The sequence below is a fragment of the Peromyscus californicus genome, unplaced genomic scaffold, assembly GCF_007827085.1.
Source record: "Peromyscus californicus insignis strain IS unplaced genomic scaffold, ASM782708v3 Scaffold_5__1_contigs__length_169319896, whole genome shotgun sequence".
Lineage (NCBI taxonomy): Eukaryota > Metazoa > Chordata > Mammalia > Rodentia > Cricetidae > Peromyscus > Peromyscus californicus.
The window spans coordinates 78,642,994-78,665,494 of record NW_026294573.1 but is presented as its reverse complement, the minus strand read 5'-3'; the positions used below and the strand labels follow the sequence as shown (position 1 = coordinate 78,665,494).

At 37.9% G+C, this 22,501-nt stretch overlaps 1 long non-coding RNA gene and 1 pseudogene across 1 annotated transcript in view; both read left to right on the top strand.

The window, feature by feature from the left end:
• The window catches only part of LOC128097633 (uncharacterized), a 109,777-nt gene that overhangs the window by 35,334 nt on the left and 51,942 nt on the right, over positions 1-22,501 (top strand). The window lies entirely within an intron of this gene.
• Positions 5,330-5,449, top strand: LOC128098126 (uncharacterized; annotated as a pseudogene).

The window sequence follows — 22,501 nt, the reverse complement described above, 5'->3', positions numbered from 1 at the left end:
AACCACTTTCTACTTCAAATATGTTTGGGGGACAACATTAATCTGTTTTGCTGGTTCATGGTCATTCATATTTGGCTCAGAATCAGTTAGGTCTTTTTCCTTTTAAGGTGAGAGTTGTGCTTTGCAGGGGGCCTCAAAAATGATCCACTTTCATAGAGGAAGTTACTGGATTAGTGCTGTACAGGTACCAACACAGGCCATTTTTGCTCAGTCATCCATGTTGATTCTGAGGTGGGTGTTGATGAGCTCTCTTTGATTTGTTCAATTGGTTTGTTTTGAGCTGGTTGTAGGATACCTTCTTATTACATTTCAGAGAACTTATTTTTGTTTGAGATAATTCTATTTAGAGCATTTGTTTATTGACTAGAATTCAGATTTTCATCTTGTTAATACCCCAATATCTAATTTTGCATTTTTCTGTAACCTTTCCTTATTGTAATTTTGTTCCTTTTAGTTTAGCAGTTCTAGGAGCACAGTCATAAAGATGCCACCAGAAGGAGACATGTGTTCCCTCTAGCAAGAGTGGAGTAGAGGGTTAGAAGGAACATCTCAGGTCAGGCAACAACCACATACAGATGTCCAAGGCCATTTAAACATCCCTGTTGACTCAGACAAGAAGACATACAAAGGGATGTGGTGGTTTGTATTAGAATGGCCCCCATAGGCTAATATATTTGAATGTTTAGTCATCAGGATTAGGTGGTGCGGCCTTGTTGGGGTGGGTATAACCTTGTTAGAGGAAGTGTATCATTAGGGATGGGCTTATGAGGTTTGAAAAGCCCAAACCAGTCCCAGTATCTATCTCTCCTTGCTGCCTGCAGGTCTAAATGTAGAACTTTCAACTTCTCTAGCATCACGTCTTCCTGTACATGCTCCCCAACATGACAATAATGGACTAAACCTCTGAAAGTGTAAGCAAGCCTCAATTAAATGCTTTCTTTTATAAGAGTTGCCATGGTCATTGTGTCTCTTCACAGCAATAGAACACTAACTAATCAAGGGGTGATCACCCAATGTCTGGAATACCCTCACATTCCAATAATACATGCAGGATCAATTCTGAAATACAGCAGAAAAACCCAAGTGAACTACTCTTTAGACACATAAATCTGATCCAAACACAAATCCAGGCAGCTGAAATGTAATGGTTGCAATTTTCAGGGGTAAGAAGACATTAAAATGGGAAAAAGAAATTCAAGCAACAAGAAAGTACTTGTTGAAAAACAACCATTTGGTGCTCCACATTTTTTTTGTTTGATATTTATGATAGTAGAATTTGAAAGTATTTTTTAAATAGTTGTTTGTTATTACCAGCTTCTTGTTTATTTGTTTGTTTGGTTGGTTGGTTGTTTGGCTGGTTGTTTGGTCTCCTTGCAAAATTAAAAATCCTAGGTAGTAGATCATAAATGGAAAACTCACTTTCATTAGAATTCAATAACATATATCAAAAGAATTGATGAAATGACTAATTAAGAAAAATTTAGAGATTTAAAAACCAATTCAAAATCAGAGAAATGCTAAAGAACAGAAAATAATCAGAGAAGATTTGAAGTGATATGAAAAACTGAAGAAGAATTCTTAGAAGCACAACTTGTCTTGAGCTGCAAGTTCCTCTGTCCTCAGCCTCACCTCTTCTGCCTTCTCTAGAATCCTCTCTCTGCTCTCTTCTGTAAACCCCAGGCAGAACGTATTGCACCAATAGAAACCCTAACTAAGACATTTATATCACTGTTTTTGTGTCATTGTGTCTGTTGGCCTGTCACCCTGTATCTATGATTTCATATTCTTGTCTAATACCACATACACAAATTAAATGAAGGCAAGACCACCATAATAAGAGGTTTTAGAGTTTGATCAAATAAGCAGATGATTCAAAAGAAAGGAGACAAAACCAGAATGAAGCCAGAGATGCCAGACAATTATTCTAACTTTGACTGTCTTGTAGGCCTAAAAGAGAAGACAATGATTTTTTAGCAATGGAAATTTCAGAGTACCTATTACAATAGACCCAAATCTTAACAAGTCTGTTAGTTTAAATTTCTTGGTAAGAAAAAACAAATATCTCCAATACTGTTGAGATGTTTTACCCATGCTTCAGACACAGCTCACAGGTTTTGATTAGAATGTAAAGTTATTTTATTTTGTTAAGCCAATCAATTTTTATTTCAAAATTTCTGTAAGGACAATGAGGCAGAGGAACTATGAAACATAAAATATAAAAAGTTATAATATGGGACATATTTTTAGTAGAGAATGCTAAAATTAAAAGGACATGCTTTTGGATGAGAAAGAATTCCATATGGTTAAATAAGTATTTGTTTAAAGCAAAGGGCTTTTCCAAAATAAAAATGTAAGGACAATCTTAGAAGACTAAAGTATGCCATAAAAGATTTCTGAAAACTTAAGTCTGAAAAAAGCAGAGGTATTTCTAACTGGCCATAATTAAATGTTATTAAAAATTCAGAGGGATAAATTAATTCAAAGTGCTGATTTAAAATTAGAGTGGGGCTTTGTTTATTACAATAAGGTTGTTTTATTCTTAGTAATATTTATAGAAAAGTAGCATCAAGAACAAGGATTTTATTTTATTTATCCTTTGGCATTTGAAATCTGATGATTAGATTTTATCCATATGTCTCCAAAATGACTATATAAATGACAAAGATAAAAATACTTTAATGCTAAGTTTGTATATCTTCCTATTAGTTAGACTATTCTCTTGTTAGAAGTTGGAAAAAATCTATTAGAAATACTCCTAGTTGGGGCATTCCAACTAAAGCATGTATTAATCATGGAACCTGTTTCAGTGAACAAATATTGAGGACTATTTGTATAATTTGTCTCATTATACACAATTTTCATTTTGCCTATGATCTTCAGTCCTTTGAATTTTTAATGAAATGAACAAATGACACCAAAAGAAAACAAACAACAACAAGAAAAACAAACCAACCAACAACTGCCCAAAAATGACCAAAGCTTTGGCTTACTTAGTCAACATTCCTTTCAGCCATTGGTTCTTCTAAATCTAATATCTGTCTCTTTTGGAAAATGTGATAATTAATCTTAGATGTCAACTTGATTAAACCTGGGGTCAACTAAAAGACATGGTTCAGGACAGGTTGGTGGGGGTATTTCCTGGAATAGCTAATTGAAGAAAAAAAAAAAAAACCTTCCCCAGAATGGACAACACTTTCTGGATGTGGCCCAGATACAAAGTGGTTTAGAAAAGGCAGGATGGCTTTTGTCTACACATCTTCACTCCTATGTAAGTGCTTCTAACCTAAGGTTGCCCCTACTGCTGCCATTCATTGATATTGTGGCCTGACTCTGTAGCCCTTACAATGGAAGATCAGAAGCTCTCCTGGAATCCTCTAGGCCTTTGCCTTCATACTGGGATTGTTGAGGCATCCAGCCTTGCATAATAAGAAGCAATTTCAGCCTTTCTGGCATGCATGGTAGCCATCATTGAGCTACCCAGCCTGTGTCTTGTCAGCCATTTCAATAGCTCTCATTAGAAATATGTATTTGTCCTAAAAGTTTTCTTCCTCTCGAGAACCCAGACTAATACAGAAGCCATTAATTGTCTCCTAATTAAATAATTATTAGACATTTTATAAAAAATAAGCAAATGACTTTATGGAATATCCCTGATAAAGGGAGAGATTATTCACTATTATATTTTAAAGTCTTAAAAGTGATAACTATGGCCGGGCGGTGGTGGCGCACGCCTTTAATCCCAGCACTCGGGAGGCAGAGGCAGCCGGATCTCTGTAAGTTCGAGGCCAGCCTGGTCTACAAAGCGAGTTCTAGGAAAGGCACAAAGCTACACAGAGAAACCCTGTCTCAAAAAAAAAAAAACCAAAAAAAAAAAGTGATAACTATGGATTCAGAATTGATTATAGATTCTTCCCACAATGATCTTCCAGGAAACAAAAAAACTGAATGGATAAGAGTCAAAACCAGTAGATTTTTATCTATTGGAAAACACATAGCAAAGATTCTTTTCAGCTTCAGTGGAAAGAATCCTTTCAGCTTCAGTGGAAAGACACATTTAACCATCTCCTTGTAAAAACTTAGAAATATAAACACCTGTATTCATATTTATTACTTCAAAGTTGGGCCAGCTCTTTCTGAGAGCATGTCAATGTGAAAGTCAGAAAGTCTGGATGATGCTTATTTTTAAATACATTTACAACTGAATACTCACAATCCTCCTGAAAACATTTTTATAATATATTTCTGTCCTTTATAAAAATATTTTAAAATATTTGAGATATTTAGAATTTTCCTTGGTATATTTTTCCAAATTATATGAATAATGTTGATCTTACTTTTAATGAAGCTATAAATGAGTATGACAGTCATAATTGTGTTTTGTTATGACTATCTCCCCATTCTGTTTCCTTACTCAATACCTCATACTTTCCTTGAACTAAATCTTCATGTTTAAAAATATTTTAAAATGTCCCTATTTTATAAAATAATTTCTTAATTAAAAAATTTCTTATTCATTTTACATATTAACCACAGATCCCTCTCTCATCCCTCCTCCTGCCCCCCCTTTTCTATTCCCCACTAACCCATCCTTTATTCCCTCCTTCAAAAGGCTAAGTTCTCCCATGGGGGAACAGTAAAGCCTGGTACATTCAGTTGAGGTAGGACCAAGCCCATCCCCTCTTCCTCAAAGGTGTGCAAGATGTCCCACCATAGGTAATGGGATCCAGAAAGCCAGCTCATGCACCAGAGATAGATCCTAATCCCACTGCCAAGGGTCCCTCAAACAGACCCAGCTACACAACTGTCTCTTGTATGTAGAGGGTCTAGTTTGGTCCCATGCAGGTTCCACAGCTATCGGTCTAAAGTTTGTGAGTTCCTATGAGATTGGTTTAGTTGTCTCTGTGGATTTCCCCCATCATGATCTTGTTCATATAATCGCTCTTTCTTCTCTTAAACTGGACTCCTGGAGCTTGGCCTGATGCTTGATTGTAGATCTCTGCATCTGCTTCCATCAGTTACTGGATGAAAGCTCTGTGATGACAGTTAAGGTATTCATCAATTGGAATACCAAGATAGGCCAGTTCAGGGACCCTCACCATTATTGCTAGTGGTCTAATCTGGGGTCATCCTTGTGGATTCCTGTGAATTTCCCTAGCACCAGGTTTCTCCCTTACTCCATAATGTCTCCCTCTATCAAGATATCTCTTTCATTGCTCTCCCACTCCACCCCTCTTTCAGTTGGACCATCCCATTCCCTCAGGTTCTGATCCCCCATCCCCTCCCCTCTATCCCCCCCCATCCCCTCCCCTCTATTCCTTTACTCATGGAGATCGCTTCTTAGCCTTTTGGCTAAGATCAAGTATAGTATCAGTCTCATAAAATAATTCTTATTATTCATATAATTTGAGGGACAAAAAGACTTCAGTTTTTAGATTATCTACTACCTACTGTATTGGTTATGCTCCTGATGTGATAAAATACCTTGGCCAAAAATAATTTATGAAAGGAAGAGTTCATTTTGGCTTATGGTGCTAAAGGAATAAAAGTCCTTCAGGGAGGGAGGCATAGCAGCAAGTGGTAGGCATAGATATGGGAGCAGGAAGTTGAGAGATTTTATCTTTTTTTTTTAACCACGGCTGCAAGAAGTAGAGTGAGACTGCAGACTCTAGGGTCCCGCCCCCCAGTGGTATACTTCCCCCAGCAAGGTTGCACCCCTTCCCCAAACAGTGCACCAACTGTTAAACTACCCAGTGAAGACATTTCTAATTCAAAGCACCACATTCCACTCCCTAGCCCCCACAGGCTCACAACTATATATTCCAAAAATATATTTAGTACAGTTTCAAAATCCCATACTCTTTCACAGTCTTAGCATTGTTTTAAAATCCAAGGTCAAACTCTCATTTGAGAGACAAGGCAATTTTTTAGTTGTAGCTCTTTACAAAATCAAGGGCAAATATTACATGCTTCCAACATTGTATGGAACATACAGAACATATATTCCCATTGAAAAAATGAAGGAATTGGTGAATGGTAGGGAAATACTGACCCAAAACAAGTCCAGAACTCCAAAAGACAAATCAAAATCTGGTAGAGCCATGTCTGGTAACAAAGGACTCAATACAACTCTGCCCTTTCAACGTTGCTTCCTTCAACTTCATCTCTGTCTTGGGATAACTCCACTAACTGTATATCTCCCTCTTTGACAGATATCTATTGTGTGACAAAACATTCCCTGGGGAGATGTAACACACACACCTACTCTCCCCAGATAGGGAACCTACAACAGACCAAAGGACAGATTTCACAAAAGTTCAGCTTGGTGAACCAATGAGTTTCATTGCAGTTACTTATAGAAATATGGGTGAGGGATTACTAAGAGGAGCAGAAGTGAATCAAAGAAAGCTGCATCATTAAATTTCACCCCAGCATGGGTGGCAGCTTGCAAAAACTGCAAGCCTGGAGCACACTACACAGCCTGCAGGAAGCACAACAGGTTGGAGAGTGTCCTTTCCATGTGACTCAGTTGATCTGTGCTTCCTCCAGACAGCTGCTCTGGTCTCCAAGTCTTCCTTACAGCTTGGCTTGTTTGAGCATGTTCTTTACATCTTTGCATGTCTGAGAGTGACTTTGAACAGTCTTTATTGTTTACAATTGGGAACAGGAGCCTAATATATTTTATTAAATTTTAGGGACTTCTTGAAGCTATTTTGAGTTTTCCACTTCAGAGGAAACTTCTTCACAACAATGATTCATGGCTCCAGCATCTCTGATATCTTGGGGGTTCCCATTTCAACCCAGACTTCACTTTTATGGCTTCATAAATTAGCCTTTCTCAGCCTTCCTCTGTCAGGGTCTCCCATGCTTTTTGTTCCCTAGACTCTGGGATTCTCTTAAATTTTAGAGACAGAATCCATGACCTCCCTCCCATTCTTGCATCGTTCATGCCTCCAAACCAAGTACCATGTGGATGATACTGCCAAATTTAACTGCCAGCTCAGAATGAACCCTGGCTCCCTTCAACCACCTCAGCAGCAGCTTCTGTATGTTGAGGCAATTGATTTCCATGAGTAGAAAATCCCTTAAGGTCTCTGTTCACAAGTTAGTGGCTTAGCCGGGTAGGTTTTTCCCTCTTTTTTTGTTCTAATGCAGAGCAAACCTTCCCTTAATGTTGCTAATCTTAACAATTACACTTCTCTTTCAACACATGCCTTAGCTACAGCTTTAAGCTTCCAAGTGATCTCTTGCTCTCTGAATTGTACATCTTGTATTTCTTTCTGCCCTACTGGCTCTTTTTCATTGTAAATCTGCATATGGTTTATCAGTAATAACCATGCTGTAGTTTATTACCTTTTAATTTAACCTCAACCAAGTTCTTAGGACATAGGAAGAAGGCAGTCACATTCTTTGCCAAAATATCAAAAGAAAGGCATCTAGCCCAGTTGCTGATATGTTTCCCCTCTGTGCCACCTCAAGAAACATCTTGAAGGAGGACTCCATAGCTGGCATTGCTCTGAGAACTACTATCTTTTAGGTTCCTCCTAGCATGGTCCTTTAATCTCTGCTTATAGCAGTGGTTCTCAACCTTTCTAATGCTCTGACCCTTTAATGCAGTTCCTCCTGTTGTGGTGACCCTGAACCATAAAATTATTTAATTGCTACTTCATAGCTATAATTTTGCTACTGCTATGAATCAGAATGTAAATATCAGATATGCAAGATATCTGATATGTGACTCCCCCAAAGGGTTTATGATCCACAGGTTAGAACCATTTATAACATTCAACCATTTTTCTAGTTCAAAATCCCTAGGTCTTCCTAGTTCAAAATCCCTAGGTCTTTCACATTCCTCCATGAAACAGCATGGTCAGATTCTTCACAGCAAGAACTTACTCTCCTGTAGCAAAGTCTTTTTGTTACTTTTTTGTTGTTGTGATGAAATGCCATGACCAAAAGCAACTTGTGGAACAAAAAGGTGATTTGGGCTTATGATGCAGAGGACTATGAATCCATCATAGCAGGGAGGCATAGCAGCAAGAAATCAGTATAGCAGCAGGAAGTTGAAAGATCACATCTTTAACCACAAGCATGAAGCAAAGAGAGAAAACTAGATATTGAATGAGGCTATGAACTTTCAAAAGCCTGCTCTCAATAACATAGTTACTCCAGCAAGGCTACACCACCTCTCCAAACAGTGTCACCAACTGAGAACCAAGCATTAAAATACCTAAGCCTATGAGAGATATTTTTCATTCAAACCACTACACCTAATTTAAACTTCCTAAAGGAGAGGACTCTGGACCACAGGGGACTCTGATGATCACAACAGCAGTAAAAGAGGGAATGCACCTGCAGCCCAGCCTTCCCAGGTGATCCTGAGCTGGGCAGGTGACCAGAGCCTGGCTCTACATATGAAAGAATGCCAGAGCACAGAGCTTCACTGCAGCAGCAAAATGCAACCACAGTCCAGGCCTGTTAGGCAACTGTTAGGCCAGTCACAGCACCCAGGGTCTGCTTTGACACATATAGGAACAGAAGAAATTATCATAACAGACCCCAGGACCCCAGCAATGATGCTGTATGTTGCTGGAAACCAAAATCAAAAGATGAACTCTAGAAGAATTTGAGCCAATGTAGGTGAGAGGTAGAACTTAAAATTGAGAGATTTTTGGTGCTCCCCAAACCACCACTAAAATAGCCTGGAGGAACAAGTGATCTGCCCAAAGCACAACACAATAGACTATACTGTAAGAGAAGATCAGACTTCGGTAGGAGCAGACATATCAACCTGATAATCCATAGTTACAGCTCCAGAAAGGGGATAAGGATTATGCTAAAATTGGGAATCTGCATCTATCCCCACCTCCACTACATATTCCAGCTAGCACCTCAGGAAGTACAAGGTACTTCTGTACCATGGGAATTATGTAGAGAAAACTTCAGCAATGATATTGAAACACTAAAAAAAAAGAGTGAAATAGGAATTACAAAAAATGAAAAGAAAAAAAAAACAAAATCCACATGAGAAATCATCACCAATAGACAAGTCATTTAGAGAAACATCTAGGACAGAAGACAAAGTTTAGATAATATTAACTCATAAACATACAGCATAGGGAATAGAAAGTCCCTTTCATAATAATCTTAAATGTAAATAGATTCAACTCATAAATAAAAAGATGCAAACTAACTCACTAGATTTAAAAACAAAAACCATCTGTTGTCTCAAAGAAACACATTTAACTAGCCAAGATGAATCCAAACCAGCCTACCAATAAACAGAAGCCATAAACAAGCAGGCACAGCTATTCTTACAGCTGACAAAGTAGACACCAGAACAAAACTACTCAGAAGAGGTAAAGATGGCTTCTACATAAGACTAGTGGGAAATACTCATCACGAAGATATAACAATTGTAAATATTTGTGCACAGGATACTTGGACTCTTAGCTTTATAAAGCAAACATTTAAAGGCGTAAACAATCACACAGGTCCCAACACAATAATAGTGAGAGACTTAAATATTCTACCATCTTCCAAACTTAAAATGAACAATAACAAAAAAAAACTTCAGAGCTACATTATACCATAGATCAACTAGATTTACCAGGTGTCTGAAGAATATTCCAACCAACAGATGGGTAATGGGCAATTTTATCAAGTGGCATGTTATACCTTCTCCAAAACATCATAGACCACAATTTCAGATTTAGCAAACACCAAAACATCAAGATAGGTCTCTATATCAAACTAGACAACAATGAGTTGAAAGAGAAATCAGTAAGAAAAATATCAGAAAGTATAAAAGTGTTTAAAAACTGAACTTTTTTCCCTTTGTCTCATAAAGGTTATTTATTTATTTATTTATTTATTTACTTATTTATTTATTTACTTATTTATTTTATATCCAGGCTGACAGTTTCCATGACCTCCTCTCCTCCCAGTCCCTCCCCATTACCTCTGTTCCCACCTGCCTCCCAATGCACTCTTTGTTTGTTTCTGTTCTTTAGGAAAGAACAGGTCTCCCATAAATATCAACAAAACATGACATGTCAAGTTTCAGTAAGACTAAGCACCTCCCCATGTATTAAGACTGGGCAAGGTGACTCAGTATGAGGAACAGGGTCCCAAAAGTCAGTAGAAGAGTCAGAGACAGCCTCTGATTCCACCTCTGAGAGTCCCACAAGACCAAGCTACACAACTGTAACACATACTCAAAGTGTCTAGGTCACTCTTATGCAGGCTCCCTGGTTGGAAGTTCAGTCTCTGTGAGCCCCTATGAACTCAGGTTAGTTGATTCTGTGAGTTTTTTCTTGTGGTGTCCTTGATCCCTCTGACTACCACAATCCTTTCCCCCACGTCTACAGGATTCCCCAAACTCTGTCTCATGTTTGGCTGTGGGTCTGCTTCTGTTTCCATTAGTTGCTGGATGAAGCCTTTCTGATGACAATTGTGCTAGGCACCAATCTGGTCATAGGAGATGGCCAGTTTAGACTACATATTTCCTATTGCTAGGAGTTGTAGTGGGGGTCATCCTTGTAGATTCCCGGGAGATTCTCTTGGGCCAGGTTTTTACCTGACCCCAAAATGCAGCCCCTTTCCAGGAGTCTCTTTAAGTATTCTCCACCTTCACAGTACTCTCTGCCCCCACCCACCTGATTGCTATTTTTCCCATCCCTACTCACCCTCAGCCTACTCATGAAATCTCTTCTATTTCCCCTTCCCAAGGAGATCTGGGCATCCCTGCCCCCATGAACCCTCCTTGTTACCTAGTCTCTCTGGCTCTGTGGATTGTAGTATAGTTGTCCTTTGTTTTACAACTAATATCTACTTTTAAGTGAGTACATATCATGTTTGTCTTTCTTAGTCTGGGTTACCTCACACAGGATGATTTTTTTCTAGTTCCATCTATTTTGCTTTTAAATTTCCTGATGTCCTTGTTTTTGAACTTTATTCCTTCCTCCGTTGAGGGACATCTAGGTTTTTTCCGGGTTCTGGTTATTACAAATAATGCTACTATAATCAAAGCTGAGCAACTGTCCTTGTGGTAGGATTGATCATGCTTTGGGTATATGCCCAAGAGTGGTATACTGGGTCTTGTGATAGACTGATTCCCAATTGTCTGAGGAACAACATTGATTTCCAAAGTGGCTGTGTAGCACAAATCCTAATTGATCTTAATAATAAAAACAAGGAGTCAGATATCAGGGTGAAAGCTGAAAGATCAGAGCAGCCAGCCATAGTTCATAACTCTGCACAATCATCAGATGACAAGGAGCTGAGATCCTGTCTCCTCCCACCTTATATTCCTCTCTCCACCCAGCCATATAACTTCCTGTCTCCATCTCCTGCTGGAATTAAAGGAGTGAAATCCCAAGTGCTGGGATCAAAGGTGTGTGCCACCACTGCCTGGCTCTGATTCTCTTTTAGATTGGATCAATCTTGTGTAGCCCAGGGTGGCCTTGAACTCACGGAGAATCCTCTGCCTCTGCCTCCCAGTCCTGGGATTAAAGGTGTGTGCCACCACTGCCTGGCCTCTATGGCTAATTATTGGCTTAGCTCTGCACTTTGACATTCAATCAAGCTTTATTTGTTAGATCACAAACAAAATATCACCACATGGCTATACAAGTTTTCATTCCCACCAACAATGGAGGAGTGTTCCTCTTGTTCCACATCATCTCTAGCATGAGCTGTCACCTGTGTTTTTAATCTTATCCATTCTGACAGGTGGAAGGTGGAATTTCAGAGTCATTTTGATTTGTCTTTCCCTTAAGGATAAGGACGTTGAACAACTCCTTAAAAGTTGCTTGACCATTTAAGATTCTTCAGTTGAACGTTCTCTGTTTAGATGTGTACCCAGTTTAGATGTGTACCCAATTTTTAACTGGATTATTTGGTTTGTTGATACCTAGTTTCTTGAGTTCTTTATATATTTTGGAAATTGGCACTCTGTTGGATGAGGGATTGGTGAAGATCTTTTCCCAATCTGTTGGCTGCCATTTTGTCCTATTGATAATGCCCTTTGCCTTACAGAAACTTTTCAATTTCATGAGGTCCCATTTATTAATTGTTAATCTTAGTGCCTGTACTCTTGGTGTTCTGTTCAGGAAGTTGTCTCCTGAAATAAGGGCTCCTTAGTTTCAATAATATATTAATTTATATCTTCTTTAAGGTATCCAGGTATTGTGTTTCCCAATATTTAATTCTGTGTTTCCCAATACTTAGAAACAGTCTACAAAGAACCCCCAGGGGCCACACCTGGCAGTATCTCAGAAGCATTCCCTACCAAGCAACACATAGCCACAACACTTTCCTGAGAACCAGAACTAACAACAGAAACTAAGGAACAGCATACCCACCCAGCAAACACAAGAACTAATATCAGCACCTAAAATTACAATAATCATAAACCTAGATGCCAAGATGCCAGCAATAATAACCAGGACAATATGTCTCCACTACTACCCAACAACCCTAATATAGTAGTTCCTGATAAATGCAATATAGCTTAAAAAAAAGACAAGGACTTCAAAAAGCTACTATGAATATGCTAAATGACCTTGAAGAGAATATGAATAAATTCATTAATTAAATCTATAAATACACAAATAGTGGAGAGATATGCAATTGGAAATGGAGTCAATAAAGGAAACCTAAACTTAGGGAAAACTGGAAATGAAAATTTTAGTAACTCAAACAGGAAACTCAGAAGCAAGCTACACTAATGGAATACAAGATATAGAAGAAAGAATCTCAGGCATTGAAGACAAGCTATAAGAAATAGATACCTTGATCAAAGAAAATGTCAAATCTAAAAGAAAAAGAAAAAATCCAAGCACAAAATATACAGAAAATCTGAGACACAATGAAAAGATCAAACACAAGAATAATAGTGATAAAGGAAGGAGAAGAAACTCAGGTCAAAGTCACAGAAAATATTTTTAACAAAATCATATAAAAATTTTCCCTAACCTTAAAAAGGAGGTGTCTTTCAAGGTACAAAAAGCATGCAGAAGACCAAAAAGAATGGACCAGAAAAAAAATCCTCATAACACATAATAATCAAAACACTAAACATACAGAACAAAGAAGCAACATTAAAACCTACAAGGAGAAAAGACCAAATTACATGTAAGGGCAGATATATTAGAACAGCATCTAATTTTGCAATGGTGACTCTAAAAGCCAGAAAGGTCTGGGTGGCTGTTTTATAAATTCTAAGAGATCACAGACGCCAGAAAAACTTTCAGTTATAATAGGTGGAGAAAGAAAGACATTCCACCAAATTCCAGTGGTATCTATCTAAAAGCCCAGCTCTACAGAAGACAGTAGTAAGACAACTTCAACCTAAAGAGGTTAACCACAATGAGGAAAACACAAGAAAGGAGTAATCTCAGGCCAGCAAATCAAAGGGGGAGAGAAACCCACACCACAAAAACAAAATAACATGAACCAACAAATACTACTCATTGATAACTTTCAACATCATTTATTTCAATTACCCAATGAAAACAGGATCAGCATACTGGATTCTAAAACAGGATCCAGCCTTCTGCAATATCCAAGTAACATACCTTAATATCAAGGATAGACATCGCCTCAGCATAGAAGGATAGAAAATGATATTTCAAGCATATGGACCCAAGAAGCAAGTCAGTGTAGCCATTTTAATATCTGATTTCCCACCAAACTAATCAGAAGAAATAGTAAGGGGTACTATATATTCATTAAAGGAAAGCTTTCCCCAGAGGATGTTGCACTTCTAAACATATATGTACCATGTGCGTTGACAATGCTCCTTCCAAAAGCCAAAGACACCTAACAAAAACCCCAACATCAGGCATGAAAGGCCCTCTTTTGAGTTATTGGTCATGGTTGTCCAACGGACTTCCAAAACATACAATCACTGTTGCCCTTGGTTGCCCCCTAGAGGTGGAAGGTAAGTCTGCATTGCTGAAGACACTATGCACTTCACAAACAGAACCCAGAGGCACCTGAGCTAGAAATGGCTTGAATGCCTCCTTTCTGGGGACTAATTTTCATAGTACCAAAAGGTGGCATTCAAGCTTCCAAAGGAGGGAAGCAACCAATAGTCCTGCCCAGCTATGATGCCTGTCATAGCAACAAACATCAGGACGCAATAACCCTAAGGATGCAGTTGTGGAATGTATACCTTGGCAGTAACCAATAGCTCTCTTTGGACTTAAAAACTGCTCAACAAGCCAGAGAGGTCAAGAAAATCACAAGAAAACTCACAGAATCAACTAATCTGGGCCCATAGGAGCTCACAGAGCTACTGAACCAACAACCAGGGAGCCTGCATGGGACTGACCTAGGCCCTCTGTGTATATGTTACAGTTGTGTAGCTTGGTCTTCCTGTGAGACTCCTAACAGTGGTAGCAGGGACTATCTTTGACTCTTTTGTTGGTTTTTAGAAACCTATTTCTCATATTGGGTTGCCTTGCCCAACCTTAATATATGGGGAGGTGCTTAGTCTTACGATGCCATGTTTTATTGACATTCACAGGGACTGCTGCCCTTTACTAAATAGAAATACAAGAGGGATAGATTGGGAGGGGAAGGAGGAGGAGGGACTGGAAGGAGAGGAGGGAGGGGAAACTGTGGTCAGGGTGTAAGAGAGAGAGACTCCTTTCTTGCCTGATTTGGCTCTAGATTTATCTACTGCTCCCTCTAAGTTCTATCTTAATTCTCTCATCTTAATTCTGCCTCATCTAGGTCCTTTTCATCTCATTCTTACACAGCTAGTGCTTCCCCATCTGACTCTTCCTCATCTTCCATCTTATCCACACGTTCTCTCTGGTCAAAATCCTCCTTATCCCTTTCCTTTCTCTGTCTCTAAGTTCTCAACTTTCCTCCTAAGTCTCTGAGGAATCTAGTTATAAACCCAAGCAATAGCAATGCCCCTGGTCTAGCAAGGTCACCAGGCTTGAATTCTATGGGGTCATAAAGGCAGGTAAGAATTTTCCTCAGGCAATGACCACCAGGCTTTCTTTTACAATCCAAAATGGGAGTGGTAAAAGAGGAGGTCAACTGAGTGCTAATGACTGGTTAGTATATCAAAAAGGGGATCTATGTGCTCAGTCTACATTCCTAGAAGTGGTTAGGTAAGAAGTTAGGGGTCTATTAGTAAGGTTGTATAAGAAAGGAGGGTCTCACCCTAAATTGCACAAGAAATAAAGCTACCCGCCTGATCTAAGAGACAGGTGTTGTTTCGTTTGGCCTTGGATGCTTGATCAACATTTTAGATAAATGCCCAGTTAGGAATTCTTTGGAAGTACACAAGAAAATCATTTTAGGAACCAGCTAATATATATATATATATATATATATATATATATATATATATATATATATATGAGCTAAACTATCACCAAGACTTCTTAAGTCAAGGCTTGACTTTTCTAAGTAGTAGCTTTTGTGATAGTAGTTGAATTCCATGCAGCACAGTCCCAATGAATATATCTACAGAACAGCCTGTACCTAAGGCTCAGGGAACGCTGAGGAAGAGGGGCTAGAAGATTTTAAGAGCCAGAGGATGGGGAGTTTGCTGTGAGATTGTGTCTCTTAGTAATTTCAGAAACTATACCCATAAAGCCTCACAAACATGACTGTCTACACATGAGCTGAAGAAGGACAATGGCAATATATTGTTCGAATTTTAGATTGTCTTATAATAAAAAAAAAACACCCAGAGCCAGATATCAGGGTGAAAGCTGAATGATCAGAGAAGCAGAACAGCCAGCCACAAGTTCTTACTTCTACAAAATCCTCAACCTAAAGAGAGAGCATTCTTGTTTCCTCACGTCTTACATACATTTCTCTGTCCTGCCATATTACTTCCTGGGATTAAAGGCACATGTGCTTCCCAAGCAAAGGCATGAGATCTCAAGTACTGGGATTAAAGGTGTGTGCTGCCACTGCCTGGCTCTGTTTCTCTCCTAGACTGGATCAGTCTCATGTAGCGCAGTGTGGCCTTGAACTCACAGAGATCCAGATGTATCTCTGCCTCCCGAGTGATAGGAATAGAGGTGTGTACCAACATTGCCCAACTTCTATGTTTAATCTAGTGGCTGGCTCTCTCCTCTGATACTCAGGTAAGTTTATTAGGGTGCACAATATATCACCACAACAATAAACTTGCCAAAGTGGACAAGAGAAAGACCACAAGACCTCAGCCCTACACAAAGTACTATAGGCAACTAAGGGATGCTAAGAGCAGAAAAAATACTCTTCCCCAGGGAAGATTACATCTATTGGTTATTCCATACCAAATGGTCAGCCCTGAAAACATACATACAAGTAATGTTATACAGACTGAGAAGGTTGTATTTGAGAATATATTTGTATATACATACATACATATATACATATATACAAATATGCATTTAATAACTATTCATGAAGAATAAGCTATGAATTCAAAAGAAAGCAAGTAGGGTTAAATAGGAGGGTTTGGAGAAAGGAAAGAGAAGGGAGAAAAGATGTAATTATAATCTCAAAAACAAAATTAAAAGTTCTAAAAATAAAATGTCAGTGTGAGGTAACACTTGACAGTTAATGTATGACAATTTCTCTTGTTAAACCTTGTAAGCTTGGTTTCAAATGTTAAATAAAATTATTCAATAATGAATTTAATGATGATCACACATGAACATTTTGTTCAGGGCCAGTACAGTGGATACATGTACCACCTAATGGTGTATTGGAATGGAGAAGAAGAGACTGGCAATTTATAGCTGAGGAGCAATGAGTGATGTAAGAGTCAGCAAATGCTAATTACAAAAGGATGCATAATAGGTAAGGGAGCTTCTGGCTAGACCTCCCCAGAAGGTTGTTACTGAAAGTTGGGGTGATCAGACACTATTTTAGGAATGGTAGGGGTGAGGAACCCAAACAGAGAATGACCAGGGTTCTATTCTCAGTCCTACCTGCCTTTTGATATCAATAATAAATCCACTGAATATATGGTAAAAATTTTTAAGAGTCCTTTAAATAGTATGAATACACTCAGGAAATTCTAAACATTAAAAAGTGGAATGATGGGGAAAAGAAAAATAAAAATATTCTAAAAATCTATGTTATTGAGAGAGAATACAATGTATTACTGAGTAGGAACTCCACCTCTAAGTAGGCACAATAGTATATTGATTTTCTGTAGTACAGGGACATGTGTGGGTCTCATATCCTAGGAAGACAGAGAGTAAAGATCGATAGATTAGAAAAAGTAAATTATCAGGTTCACATGGGAAGTGAAATGAATATCGCTTAGATTAGTCAACAAGAACAGTACAAGAGGAAAAGCCAGTGGATAACTAAGTAATTTTAAGCTATAGAGGAAGGAAAACCTCAAGTGTCTGAACCACAGTATGAGGTAAATTCTTCAGTACAGAAGACCATCTATTTGGCCTTACAGAAGCTAATTTCTATTTACCAAAAAATTCCACAAGATAAAGAAAAGTTGAAAGTAGTAGTTAATTACCTTGTATTGAAGCACAAAGGAAGCACCGGGGGTAAAATATTGGTGTCAGGAAACTGGAAGATAATATTTATAGTAATGATGACAAGTAAGTATATTATGTTCACAAATATCCTTTTAAAGCATGCATTTACAGAATGAAAACAAAGCAGAACATATACAAGTGAGAAACAAAGATATCTAATGGGACAGTGGGTAATCATGGATGAATGAACCAGCTATGGGATTATAGTTTAAAACATGCACAGGTTTAACCTGTCCAGCACAATCACTTAAATTCCTATATGTGATGGATGAACAAATTAGCATCTTAGAATTTTGTACATTATCTTTTGGGAGATTGTTCTGTTTTACCCATTTGTAGTTTGGGATAAATTAAACCAAGTGAAATGCATATTATTCTTTTCAATCTTAAAAAAATTTATTAGATGATGAATTTTAAGAATAGGAATGACCTACTTCAAAAAGGAAAAAAAATGGATTGAAGTATGATTAAAAAAGGAGATGTACTAAAACACATATGTAATAATTTATGCATATAAGAAGACTTCATATCCCTCAAATACTGAGTGTAAAAGGAACGTAGAGGCTGCTTTTGCCTAAAGTGCAGAATCTTACTGTGACCTGAGATAATATATTGAATACCTAAAAATAAGGTCAGAGACAGGCACATCTAACTTATTTTTCCACATCTCATTTGTCAGGTTAACTCTGGATTAGAGCTTGCTACACTCTGCAAATTGCCATGTTACTCACTTAAAGACTGTTCATCTAAAACTGGCAATGTCCCTGCCATAACATTAAGGCATTTTCTAGATTCCAAGAACAGTGAGCCTTACTGACAGGTTACTCATCACAGTACTGCCACCTAAGCAGGAGTAATTGCCATCATTGGTGCTAAATAGTCCTGGGGTGATAATGACTTCAAGGAGCCAGCAAGACAGAGCAGAGCCTGACCTGAGATAATTATCAATCAGCCCATAGTTTGACCAAGACAGCTTAAGTGGGTATGCCTCCTGCATAACCCTTGACAAAGAGCGGGGACATTTAGACCTTTGCTCAGTGCTGATTAAATGTCTTTCCTCCTTTTCACCAATGCTTTTCTTATTTGACTACTGGAGGAAGTAGCTGGCTCTCTTTGACACTACTTAAAAGTCAGTCCTCTCTCTGTTTTCAGATTCTAGCAACAATTATTCTTTTTTAAAATGTTTTAATGTCTATGTATCTATTAATTATTTCTAAAAGGCATGTGCTTGTCATGAAAAAATAATGAATTTTTAAATATCTGATTGCTACAAAGATTATTCTTTAACTAATATAATTTGACATAAACATTGCATTCATGCAAGTATGTATTGTGTGTTAGGTATACATACTCTCATAGCCACCTACCCTCTCCTTTTCACTCTGCCTACTGTATCCATTGTTTCCCTAGACAGTGTAAGCAAGGGTGCAGTGAAATAACAAAATTTGGTTTCTTTATGTATGGGAAGAAGGTTTATTGGAAACTTTGCATGGCTATCTCTCAGGTGGTAGAGAGAGAATAGGCACAGGCATTTTGGGGATTCCAAAGACACCATCTCTACCTCTCTGGAATCAGAGAGGATAACCAAAAGGTGGGGAAAGCCTTTCCAGTTATAGAGAGAGCAGGGGGTTGCAGGATGTGGAGAAGTGACAAGCCAGAGCAGCCTGGAAGGTAGCTTGGGGGTTTTGATATGTGTTACAGGTATGCACTAGTAGGGAACTAGGTAACCAATTTGTCCGAGGTAGAGAAAGATGGGGCAAGTGGCTCTTCCTGACAGACCGAAAGCTGTGAGACCAGAGAAATACTGAGTGTAAGCTGTTATCTATCTGCCAACAATCCTGAGTCTAGCCTGAGCTGAGCCCAGATTGGCATTCAGGATATTGTCAGTGGCACTGCATTTTAGGGTTTGAGGCTGGGACGTAACAGTTTCACTCCCGCTTTCATTTCATATATCATGGGATACAAATAATATTTGAATAATTTAAAAAATCTAACCATTTAAAGCATACAAAATATGATCATTACAAATAAATCCAAAATCTGTTTTCTAGGAAGAACTGATGACATAATTGAATTCTTTGGATCTTAAACAGTGAGAGAATAAGGGGTAGGAAACCGAAGATTAGGAATAGCAAAGGAAATGTGATCACAGGTAGAATAAAAATTGGAAGAACTACAATTCAGGCAACTGAACAGTAACTAATTTGAAAACTTAGAGGAAATAAACTTCTTGAAAAGCTGTCAAAAGTGATTTGATAAGACATAAGAAAATTTAATGTAATAGATTATCATATAGCATATCCATCAAGTTTTTAATGAATCATTGAAAAGGGCAGTGTGGTAACTAGGGCAGCCACACATGGACTGGGTATCACATTGATGCTAACTCCATTACCCTATACCCCACACAAGTTCAATGGATTGTTTACTTATATCTGGCTCTACTTAATAGCAATTCCTCACAGAAGGGGCAGCATGGATCCTGTGTAACATGGATCCACTCATAGCCTTAAAGACAGGATGGGAAAATCAATTCTCATGAATGCAGTTGTCTGTGAGTGACAGGTTTCTAGAAGGGGCAAAATACTTTTAAGTTTAGCTGTTGTGGAGCAAAAGAAGTGAGGCATGGCCAGAGAAAGTAAGGAGGTGTTTAAAGGCTTGGAGTCTCATGACAGTACTTCAAAACCCTGTGTGAAAGATTGCTACTTCAATGGCTTCTGTACTGTTTGAGGTAAACTGCAGATAAGCAGTGGCATCTTGTTACATGTATTGAATTTCACCAATTTCAACCTGAAATCTTATGTAATGGTCATTGGGGATCAGATTCATCCTCACACCAACCACAGTCCACAAGGTTGGCATATTCAAGATTTGAGTACACACGTACAAAGAGGGCAATGTCCAGTTAGTTAATGATGAAGATGCCCAAGATTTTTCAAATTAAATCCAGACCACCAAAGAGTATATTGAAATCACAAACAGTGCAGAAAATAAATATCAGACAATAATTTATAAAAGTTATAAAACAACGTCATACACTACACTAAAGGCCTTGTGCCAGAAGCTTCCTGTCAGCTCCAACAAAACCAGCTAAGCTAATAGACTGGCAAATAAATGCAGAAGGCTTTAAGACTGAAAATAGGAGTCATTATATTGGAAACAAAAAGAATATGCTGTCAACTTGACAGAATCTAGAGTCACCTGGGAAACAGACCTCTGAGCTCTTTATGAGAGAGTATCTTGATTATAGTAACTGATGATGCAACACATTTCCTATTGAACCTGTTATTTAAGGAATCCTGGTATTTTCCTCTAAATAAGTGTTCCACAGTCCAGAGAAAAGAACTGACATTGAAAGAATAGTGGGTTATTTGAGCTTTAATACTTGGTGGCAAGACTGTATTATAAACAAATCAATCAGTCTTCATAGGACTATAGATCCAATTTAACCAGCTGCTTCAAGTTCCTTATGACTTGACTTCCAACTATGACTGACACTACTTGGAATCCTAAGTTAGAAGAAACCCTTTACACCTTAAATTTCTCTTTTCAGAATATTTTATTACAAAAATGGGGTGGGGAGATAGGGAGATAGCCAGCTTCTAAGCATGAACATGAACTTTTTGCTTCTTTTTTATTCTCTCATTATCTCTTTACCATCTAGTACCTCTGTGGTTGTAGACATATGCAGTTTTCAAACAAGTATGTGTGTGTGTGTGTGTGTGTGTGTGTGTGTGTGTGTGTGTGTGTGTGTGTTTGCTTTATATACTGAAGAACCTCTGTGGTTGAAGGAATACAAAACCTGAAAATAGATATATGTTACAGGAACTGTAGGAAGTATTTTATGCTTTAAACTTGGTAACAAGATTGTACTATAAACAAATGAGCCAACTCTCAACTATATCAATCACAGAAATAGAAATGAACCAAGGTGAAAAGGATAGCATCCAGGACTCATTTCCTATTGGCACTGTTATGTAAAGGAATTCTGGTATTTATTTCTAGGTAAAATTTGAAATGTTCAACATAGTACTTCCTGAGTCTCATCCTCCAAGAAGTCAAACATAACAGGAGAGCAAACTTCATAGGCATATTGGAGATATGCATGTGACTCCCATATACAGGTGACACAAATATGAGATGAGAGCTGGCAGTGGCTGAGTCATTTTATATACTTTACACGTCTATGACCATACCTTAAAAATACACGTGGATATCCAGGTTTTCTGTCACTATTTATATTCTTTTAGTGTATGTTTTTGACACCTTTGAAAAGAATTAGATATCCCTATCATGGTAAGTTTACCTCTGGGTCTTCTATTATATTCCATTGACATAGCTGTCTTTTTGTGCCTGTAGCAGGATATCTTTGTCACTATGCATCTGTAGTATATAGCTAAGATCAGGTAATGTAATGCTTCTTGTAATCTTTCTGTGTTGATTTGGCTATTTAAGGTATTTTGTGTTTTCATACTAAATTTAGGACTACTTTCTCTAGTGGTGGGAGAAAAAAACTTGAAATTTTGGTAGAGATTGCATTGAATTGAACCTAGACATTGCTATTGGTAGTATAGTTATCTTCACAATATTAGTTCTGCCATTGAAGAAACAGAAGTCTTGCCATAGTCAAGTCTTCTTTTTCAGTGTAATAAAGTTTTTCTTATAGGAATTGCTTCCTTCATTTTACTTTATTACTAGTACTTTTGAGGCTATTGAAAATGGAATATTTTTTCCTGTTTTCTTTCTCAAAAATTCTTTGTTGTATATAAAGCTAATGATTTCTGCATGTTGATTTTGTATTCTGAAATTTTACGGGTCTTGTTTTTAATCAGATACAGACTATTTTTGTGAATTCTGTATGTGCTTTCCTATGTAAAATCACATCTGCAAATTAAGATATTTTAATGTTTCCTCTCTAGTTTTTATCCCTCTGGCATCTTTTTCTTACCTTACTGCTCTAGCTAAGACATTAAGCA